Genomic DNA, 10,671 nt, shown 5'->3' with positions numbered 1-10,671 from the left:
ATCAATGTGTTCTGCTGCTGGATCAACTGAGTGAGCTCCGGTGGAAAGGCAAATCCGGGGTCACGTCTCGGAGGCATCTGAGGGTTTTAGAAAAGATGAGATGTAAGAATAGAGGGGGTCTAAAGAGAAAACACTACCCATATGCACATGAGGCAAAAGCAAACAATTCACTTCATTCAATCAAACAAGGGCATACAATCGATCTATCTATCGCAAAAGTGCTCGGACTACTATATTTACATGGTGGACTACTACTACTGATGAGGTGGTCTACTAGAAATATTCTTCGGTTGCAGACTCCATGATATCTGCTCCAGCTTCATCAACATAGTCATCATCGCTACTATCTGGATCCGAGTCGGTGCCGTCGATGATGATGTAGTCTTCCGGGCTAATCTCCTTGGGTTCTTCGTCTTCATCTACTGGCGTAGGGCCTCCCATAAATATTCCAATCTTCTTGATCAGGTCGTCATTCTTCTCCACCAATACTTCAATTTCCTCTTCATAATCTTCACGTGTAGCCTTGAGTTCTTCCTCCAGTTCCTTGATTCTAGTCTTAGCCTTCTTCAGATCTATCATGTCGGCGCACATCTGGTTCTCCTGTCGTCGAATGTGCTGGTTTAACTCCTGGATAAAAGCTGCGATTGATCTATCCTTCCTGGTGCTGATCATCTCCCAGTGTTCATCTCGGCGCCCACAAATCTGGTAGATAGTATCCTTGAGATCCTTGCGGTAGACTTCTCCAATGCGTCCCATGGCGATGTGAGCTGCCATGCTCTTTCCTAGACTCCAAGTTGGTGCATCAAAAGAAAACTCTATGGGCTCAGTGACTGGCATGAACGTCCTTCCTAGAACTTGAACTTGAATCATCCAGCGCTCTTCTTCAGGTAAAGTGGCGTTGTAGGTTCCGGTGAAGCTTGGTACTCCTATATTCAGGTATCTAGTGACTTCCTTCAAGTGACGTCCAAAGGGTGTATCTTCATCCGGTTGCGTGAACTTGTTCCTTGCATCCTCCATCCTAAAGAGTAGAAAAGATGAGAAGTCAGAAGAGAAGAGAGTGAAAAGTGATCTAGGTCTTTTAGCTTAGTGGTCGTGTCCTACAGTCAGCGTGTGCTCTGATACCATCTCTGTAGCGACCAGACCTCAAACAGTCTGATCTCTGTGCTCCGGTGTCATCCCTGGATCAGTAATGCTGACACCACACAGTACTCGGAGGATTTATAGCAGAGTAGCAATCACACACTTATTACATTGAGTGTCTCATAAGAGAACTTATTACAATAAATATGGCTTAAGGCCATCTAATAACGATAACAGCGGAAGGCTTGGAAGATAAGTGAGTCCATCAACTCCAACGGCATCACTGAGTATAGAACCACGACCTAAAACTCCTTAATCATCGTCTGAAAAGTCTGCAACATTAACGTTGCAGCCCGAAAACGGGTCAGCACATGGAATATGCTGGCAAGGTAACACATAGAGAGTAATGGAATGAAACAGCTATACTATATGCATATTTGGCTGGTGGAAAGCTCTATGGTTACAGTTTTGCGTAAAACCAATTTTTCCTACTTCAAAGGAATAAATTTATTTAACTATCATGGTAGTTGTTAAACATTGAGAATGGTTGACAGCATCCTCAATCCCAATTAAACATCATCATTAACAAAACCCAACAAAATTAATTTAGAGTAACCTGTTGAGATTCACATGATGATCCAAGTACTACATACTCAAGTTTTCCATAATCGGGGACACGGCTAATCATGATTAGTTTATTACACTCTGGAGAGGTTTGCGCACTTTTCCCCACAAGACACGATCGCCTCCGTTGGGTTTCTTGCACTACAGGGTGTTTGAGAAGACGGATGACCGAGACATAGTCTTTCAGAAGCGCTAGCACCTTACGATCGGGTAGACCGTACCACCTACATCCCCTACATCTGCTAGTCTACCACTGTAAGAGTTCGCACGACTATGCTAGAGCCCATAATAGCTTGTGGCTGCACACGGAAGTTTCTAGTATGAATAGTCTCATGATCCCTTTGAGCCTGGGTGGCGGTCCAAAAGAAAACAGGCAAGTCCTGGAATACCCAGGTGCCTTAATCCACCCAGATGTGTGTTTAAGTTGCCACCTTAGATAAACCATTAATTAACAAACTCACATCTGTCATGGATATCACTCACCCAATCCACGTCTACTAGCATAGCATGGCATAATAAGCAAACGTAGAAGTAACTCCCTAAGGTTTGATAATAAACAGGTAATAGGTACTACCTCAACTACTTCCCATCCCACAATTTAATTAGATCCTAATCATGCAATGTGTGAGGATTGATCTAATGCAATAAAACTGGGTAGTAGGAGAAGTATGATCAAAGTGTTACTTGCCTTGCTGATGATCCGCGAAACCTAGAGATTCGAAGTAACAGGCGGCGCACTCCGGGTATTCTATCGCAGACAAACAAACAAGCATACAATAAGTACTGATCTAATGCACGGGTAAAACTCAAATAAGAGATCTAACCAGAAGGTTCAACTTAAGAACTCCGGTTGGCAAAAAGAATCAAATCGAACGAAGCAACGAAAGTCAAACGGCGAAACAAAACAACTTCGTTCTACTAATCTGGATCTAGGGCAAATTTTACAGTAGCAAAATCTTGTTTAAGTTGGTTAAATGAATAGAGGGTTTCGAGACGAAACTCCAGGCGCTTGAATCGCGTGATTCCGATAAACGAGCGAAAAGTTATACTAAAATGAAAATCGGATCAGGAATCGCGATCAGAAAAATCGTGGATTTAATCCGAGAAAAAGAAAAACGACGAACGCTCACTAAATTAAATAAACAGGAAAAACCGATCTATTTAAAAAAACCGAAACTATAAAAAAAACCGGTGGAAAACCGACGAAAAAACCGAACGATTTTTAAAAAAAAACGACGGCGCGGATTTCGAGGCGGCGGCGAACCTCGGCGAGCGTGCGGGCGGGGTGGCGGTTCCGGCGGGGCAGTGCGGCGGCGGCGGCGGCGGGCGGCGAGCGGCGCAGCGGCGGTGGCGGCGCGCAGGCGACGGCGGTGGGCAGGCGGCGACGGCGGGGTAGGCGGCGGCGGCGGGGTCGAGCGGCTGGGCGGCTCGGGGCTAGGGTTCCCCCGGGGCTGGGCTGGCTTATAAAGCCACCTCGGGCCGGAGTGCCTAGCCAGACACGGCCCGTAGGTCGGTTCGTTTTTTTTATATATTACGTGCAGAAGAAAAATAAAAAGAAATACTTAACGCACTCCAAAAATTCCGAAATAAATTTTCTCGGGCTTATAAAATCAAGCCGCACAAGGTGAACATTTATTTGGGACCTAAATGCAATTTTGAAAACGCACATTTTTCCTAAATTCAAATAAAACACCGAAAAACTCCAAAATAAAATCTTATTTGATTTTATTATTTGATCCTCAATATTTCTTTATTTTGGGAAAGTCATTTTATTCCCTCTCTCATATTTTTGTAATAGAAATAATTAATGATAAAATAAATAAAATCAAATGATCCTATTCTCAAATTTTGAGAAAACTCAAATATGAAAATAACGAAATCCCCAACTCTCTCCGTGGGTCCTTGAGTTGCGTAGAATTTCTAGGATCAACCAAAAGCAACATAAAATATGGTATGCAATGATGATCTAACGTATAACATTCCAAATTGGAAATTTGGGATGTTACAGCATTCAAGAATATTTTCCAACCTAGATAAATTATCAGCTACAGGGTTCTTAGCCCCTTCCTACCAGTAATATGCAAGTCAAATTCTTATAGAAGTAGAACCCACCTAATGAGTCTAGTTTTAGCATCTTTCTTTTCCATAAGGTATTTAATAACAACATGATCAGTGTGAACAATTACTTTATAATCAATAATTGAAGATCTGAATTTATCACAAGCAAACACAACTACTAGAAATTCTTTTTTAGTAGTAGCATAATTTCTTTGGGCACTGTCTAGAGTTTTTTTGATAGAAAACAGTAAGGGAGTTTCCTTACTGCATAAGTATTAATATTTTTGTAAAGGTTACATGTACAAGACCATGTTACAAGGGGCTGCCCTTACCACTTTGGGTGCAAGGCAAAGCTACAAAAAGAAAGAGAGTATCAGGTGGGGTTTTGAGGGGTCGGGATATTTAGGAAGACAGTGATGAATTGCATTTTTCTATCAGATGCTCTATGAAGTAAGTCACTTATATCTTTGACCAAGCGTGCTCTCCAAGCCTCGAAAGTGGAAACTATTCCTCAGAAATAGTGGTTGTTGCGTTCCTTCCAAAGACTCCAGGCTGCCACAAGAAATATGTCCATAGACATTGGTCGCCCCCAGTTGTTTTTAGCCTCTTGGATGAGATGCAATCTGTGGTTGTGGTCTACCCAGTTAATTCCTAGATATTTCCAGCAAGTTTGGCCGAACGTTCAATTAAAAAATAGGTGTTCCATCGTTTCTTCAATAGGTAGGTTGCAGAGGAGACAATCTAGGGTGTCTTCTATGTTGAAATGTCTTCTTTTGAGCATATTTCCGGTGTTCAGTCTATCCGACAGTAGCAGCCAGCCAAATGTTTTGATCCTCGGGATGCAGGTAGATTTCCAGAGCCAATTAAATGAGACATGCACCTGGATCTCTCTGTGGTAAAAAGTGTGATAATCTTTAGCTCTGTACTCATTTCCCCCCAGATGTATGTCCATTTGTCATGATCATTGTTCGAGAAGTTGGTGCTAGCAACTGTAGATTGCATTTTTATGGCCTCCTCGTGTGCTTGAATAGAGATAGGTAGGTGGAAGGCCTCTCTAAGATCAGAGGAGCTAAGAAATTTTCTGACTGAGGCATCCTCATCATTGGCATAGGAATATGCACGTGGATACTTATCTGAGAGTATGTCGTTTAGCCAGAGATCTTTCCAGTAAAGGGATGTCGTGCCACATCTGATCTCAATCTTGGACACCCCTATAAAACTAGAGTTGAGCTGCATTAAATCCTTCCACCAAGCAAAGCCACAAGGGTCAGTGGTGTGAGGAACCGAGGAGTTATAATGTGTGTTCCATATAAGGGTGACCCACGGGATATCCATGTGATTTTACAACTTATGGAGAAATTTCATCAGAAGGGCCTCGTTTTGCAATCACAGATTAATAATACCCAAACCACCAAGATTTTTGGGGTGGCAAACCATGTCCCAAGAAGCAAGCGAGTTGCATTTGTCTCCCGTCTCAGTTTTTTGTTCCACACATAGTGTCTTTTGATTTTATCAAGGTGCTCCAAGATTTTTGGATTGATCTTGATAGTGCACATTGCACAGATAATTAAGGATGTGACTATGGAATTCAGAAGTGATAATTTCCAGGCATAAGACATAGTGGACATTGTGGAAGTAATCTTTCTTTTAGTCTTGCAAAACAATGGCATCAAATCTTGCACTGTTGGCCTGGTGATTCCAAGTGGTACACCTAAGTAAGTGAAGGGCATCCCAGCCACGGTGCTTCCAAATAGGTTTGCCATTTCCTGGCATATGTTAGCTGAGGTATGGATTGGGATAACCGTGGATTTTTGGAAATTGATTTTTAGGCTGATCGACACCGCATAGTCTTCAAGGATATTCTTCATGACACGGGCTTGCATAGGACAGGCTGGCAGGATCATGATCGTGTCATTCGCGTATTGTATCACCGGGTAGTCTGGGTTTCCTTTTGGTGGGATGGGGTGTATTATCAGGTTATGGTTACAAGAATCATTGATGGCAGCCTGAAGGAGCTGTGCTGCTAAGACGAAAATCAGTGGAGAGAAAGGATCACCTTGTCTGACACCACAACGACAGTGGAATTGTCGGCCTAGAACACCGTTTAGAAGGACCGAGGATTTTCCAAACCAAAAAATGGTGCGAATCCACGCTAACCATTTATCATTGAAGCCCATATGTTTCATGATTTGGAGCATAGCTTCGTGTTGAACCATATCAAAAGCGTGGCGAAATCCAGTTTAATTAGAACAATTTCCCGTTTGGAGTTATGACACTGATGTATGAACTCAAAGGCCCATGCAATGCACTCTTGAATGGACCTCCTCTTCAAGAACCTGTATTGATTTTTGTGCACCAAATTAAGAATGACTCACTGTAACCTGTTAGCCAATAGTTTGGTGATTAATTTCAGGCAACAGTTGAGTAGGGTGATCGGTCTGTAATCATTCAGAGATTCAGGCAAGTTGGTTTTTGGGATGAGCGTGATTTATCCATAGTTGAGACTTTCCAAACTGATTCTTCCCTCACAGAATTCCTGACATAAATTGTAAAAGTCTTGTTTGATTATTGGCCAACAAGCTTTGAGAAAGGAGCCATTGAAGTCGTCGGGTCCAGGTGCACAATCGGCATGCATGTCCTTAATTACTACATCAATCTCTTTCTCAGTAAAAGGTAGTGTGAGCTCATCAAGTTGAGTGCTAGGTTGTATTAGAGCAGACAAATCAAACCTCGTGTTGGGAGTTGCGGAGCTGCCCATTGTCTGTTCGAAAGAGTTAAAAATGATAGATTCTTTGCCCGCATGGTCATCAATCATGGAACCATCATGAGCTTTAAGTGTGGCAATGCAGTTTTTGTGGTAACGCTCTGTGGCTATCGATTTGAAAAACTTACTATTTTCGTCTCCAAATTTGATCCAATGAGTGGTACACCTCCTTTTTCAGTATTGTTTCTGATACTGAAGAAGGCGTATGAGGTGAGCTTTGGGAATTTTCCGGTAGTTTTTCTCAGGGGTAGTGAGCAGCCACACTTCTTCAAGAGTGTCCATTCTGGAGATGGCATTGTTGGTGTTCTGAATGGCAATTGAGAGTCGAGAGATGTTTTTGCTCTAGTCGGTTAGGGCTTTCCTGACCATTTTATGTTTTTGGCATAGAAGTTAAGCAGCATTGCGATCTTTCTGGTATCTGATGGGTCGGTTCCAAGTTTCTCTAATGACATCCATGAAACCAGGATGAGCCAGGCAGTAGGATTCAAATCTAAATAACTTGCATTTGGGGATGTTTGTTTGAATGATAACATTGCATGGTGTATGATCCGAGGTAGGTCTTCCAAGGGATTTCACCAAAGTATTGGGGAATTGTGCAGTCCAATTGAGTGAGGTAAAAAAACAAATCTAATTGTTCCACGGTGGATCTTGTTGCATGTTACTCCACGTAAAATGTCTTCGTTTAATGGGTATCTCGATAAGCTATTGCTCACAGATAAGGTCATTGAAAGTGAGCATATGTACTACATCACATCTAGGCTTGTTGCGGTTATCTAGGGAACATATATAATTAAAGTCCCCCATGAGAAGCCAGTCTTGGTTATTTGGGATGTCAAGATCAAGAAGCCAGTCACTATCTAGAGTTTTGCCAGCATAGTGTATAACATTTAATTTCTTATCAACTCTTTGTCCTACAACAGCACCAACAACATAATCACTAGCATCACACATAATTTCAAAAGGTAGGTTCCAATCAGGTGGTTGAACAATAGGTGCCGAATTTAAGACTTTGTTGAGTGTTTCAAATGCTTCTACACAATCATCATCAAAAACAAATGCAACATCTTTTTGCAAGAGATTACTAAGAGACCTAGAAATTTTAGAGAAGTCTTTAATAAACCTCCTATAGAAACCAACATGACCAAGGAAACTTCTTATACCTTTAATATCTTTAGGACATGGCATTTTATCAATTGCCTCAACTTTAGCTTTATCCACCTCAATGCCTCGCTCAGAAATTTTATGTCCCAAGACAATACCTTCATTCACCATAAAGTGGCACTTCTCCCAATTCAAGACAAGATTAGTTTGCTCACATCTCTGCAAAACTCGAACAAGATTGCTTAAGCAGTCATCAAAAGAAGTTTCGTAAATGAAAAAATTATCCATGAAAACCTCAACAATCTTTTCACAAAAGTCAGAGAATATAGCAGCCATACATCTCTAAAAGGTAGCAGGTGCATTACATAAACTAAAAGGCACACGTCTATAAGCATAAGTTCCAAAAGGACAAGTAAAAGTGGTTTTCTCTTGGTTAGATTGTGATATAGGTATTTGAGAGAAACCAGAATATCCATCAAGAAAGCAAAAGTCTGTATGCTTAGATAATGTTTCTAACATTTGTTCAATAAAACGTAAGGGTTAATGATATTTTCTAGTAGGTTTATTTAGTTTTCTAAAATCAATTACCATCCCATACCCACTCACAATTCTTTATGGAATAAGTTCATTTTTATCATTAGGAACAATGGTAATACCTCCTTTCTTAGGGACACAATGAACATGACTTACCCATCTACTATCAGCTATGGGATTGATTATACCTACTTCAAGGAGCTTTAATATTTCAGTTCTTACCACTTCCTTCATCTTAGGATTTAATCTTCGTTGATGATCAACAAGTGGTTTAGCATCAGCCTCCATATTAATTTTACGCTGATATAGAGTGGGACTAACACCCTTAAGATCATCAAGAGTATATCCAATAGTAGCATGGTGCTTCCTCGGAATTTTTAATAATCTCTTTTCATCAAGCACTGAAAGGTTAGCACTAATAATAATAGGATATATATTCTTTTCATCAAGATAAGCCTATTTGAATGTATCAGGCAATTGTTTCAATTCAAACACAGTATCACCTTTAGTGGAGGAGGACCTCCAAGAGTTTCAACGGGCAAATTATGTCTAAGAATAGGTGGTTTATCAAAGAACATCTTATCTATTTCATTTCTTTCATTCAAGTGCAGATCATTTTCATGGTCTAGCAAATATTGTTCTAAAGGATCAGTAGGAGGTACACCAATAGAAGCAAGACCAATAATTTAATCTTTACTAGAAAATTCTTTGTCATGAGGTTGTCTACGAAACTTAGAGAAATTAAACTCATGAGATATATCACCAGAGCTAGGACTAATAGTTTCTTTAGCACAACCAATCTTAGCATTATCAGTATTCAAGAAAGGTCAACAAAAAATTGTGGGACAAAAATCATCTTGTGGAGAACCAAGAACTAGAAAATCAGTAGGGTATTTTCTTTTTCCACACAAGACACCAACATCTCTAACAATCCCAAGTGGTGTACTATTGTCTCTGTTTGCAAGCATAATAGTAACATGAATGTCTTCTATTTAAGCAGGAGCAATATCATTCATAATTTATTGATATAAGGTAAATGAGATAGCACTCGCATTAGCACCCAAGTCACATAAGCCATGATAAGAATGATCTCCTATCTTAACTGAGTCAACAGGCATGCCAACAACAGGCATATTCTTATCTTTAGTATCAGGTTTGGCAATTCTAGTAGCTTCGTCACAGAAATAAATAACATGCCCATTTATATTATAAACCAAGAGATCATTAACCATAGCAATATTAGGTTATACTTTAATTTGTTCAGAGGGTCTAGGTGCTCTAATATTACTTATGTTCACCACGGTTGAAACCTTAGCATGTTCCTTTATCCTAATAGGGAAAGGTGGTTTCTCAATATAAGTAGTAGGAACAATTGAATCAACATTGTAAATGATAGTTTTTCTTTAAGTATAACAAGTTCCTCAATCTTTTCTTTAGCAAGGGGTGGTATTTAAACCACTTCTCCTTAGGGAGATCAACATGAGTAGCAAATGATTCTCAAAATGAAGCTACTATCTCAGAGTCAAGTCCATATTTAGTGCTAAACTTATGAAAAGCTCCAGTATCCATAAAAGTTTAACATAATCGAACTCAAGTATTATATCTGACTCATTACCTTTGTCGGGTTCCCAATATTTAGAGTTTCGTTTAATTCTTTCAGGAAGGTCCCATATGAATTCAATATTCTTCTTCATAAAGTATCTAGTAGAAGAAGAATCGAGTATGGTTTGATCATCATGAGAAAGTTGAGCATAAAAATTTTGTAAGATAATTTCCTTTGGGAGCCATGATGGGGGCTTGCTTACATCATGTACTTAAGCCTCCCCCAAGCTTGACTGATGCTTTCTCCTTCACGAGGCCAAAAATTATATATATAATATATAATTCCGATCATGATGATGTAGATGCATAAGATAAAACTTTTGATGTAATTCCAATATCAACCGATTCCAATCCCCTGTTCTGATATCATCACATAGACTATACCATGTCAATGCCTTTACCTTCAAAGATAAAGGGAAGACCTTCTTCTTAACTTCATTTCCAGGTAAACCTACAAGCTTAAATAATCGACAAACTTCATCCACATAGATTAGGTGCATATCAGGATGTAATGTTCCATCTCCTCCATAAGGATTAGCTAGCATTTTCTCTATCATACAGGAAAGAATCTCATAATAAAGAGGAGAATATCTTTGTGCTTCCGGTAGAGGTGAAGATACCCTAACAAACCCCTCAAAGGATTGTTTTCCGTACTAACAAGTGACAGTAAATTTCAGCATGTAATATAAATGTTTCCTTGCCAAATTCCACTTACCAGAAGTGCTGCACTCCCTGGCAACGGTTCCAGAAAAGAGCCTTGATGACCCACAAGTACAGGGGATCAATCATAGTCCTTTAAATAAGTAAGAGTGTCGAACCCAACGAGGAGCAGAAGGAAATGAGAAGCGGTTTTCAGCAAGGTATTTTCTGCAGGCACTGAAATTGTTGGTAACAGATAGTTTAATAGC

General features: G+C 40.1%; 1 non-coding gene across 1 annotated transcript; it reads left to right on the top strand.

Moving 5' to 3' along the window:
* The first annotated feature begins 9,942 nt into the window (after nt 1-9,942).
* LOC123072419 (small nucleolar RNA R71) lies at nt 9,943-10,049 on the top strand. Its single transcript, XR_006435132.1, has one exon. It is a non-coding gene; the product is annotated as a small nucleolar RNA R71 (small nucleolar RNA).
* The last annotated feature ends 622 nt before the right edge of the window (nt 10,050-10,671 follow it).

Source organism: Triticum aestivum, chromosome 1A, assembly GCF_018294505.1.
Source record: "Triticum aestivum cultivar Chinese Spring chromosome 1A, IWGSC CS RefSeq v2.1, whole genome shotgun sequence".
NCBI lineage: Eukaryota > Viridiplantae > Streptophyta > Magnoliopsida > Poales > Poaceae > Triticum > Triticum aestivum.
This window is presented reverse-complemented; position numbering and strand designations above follow the sequence as displayed.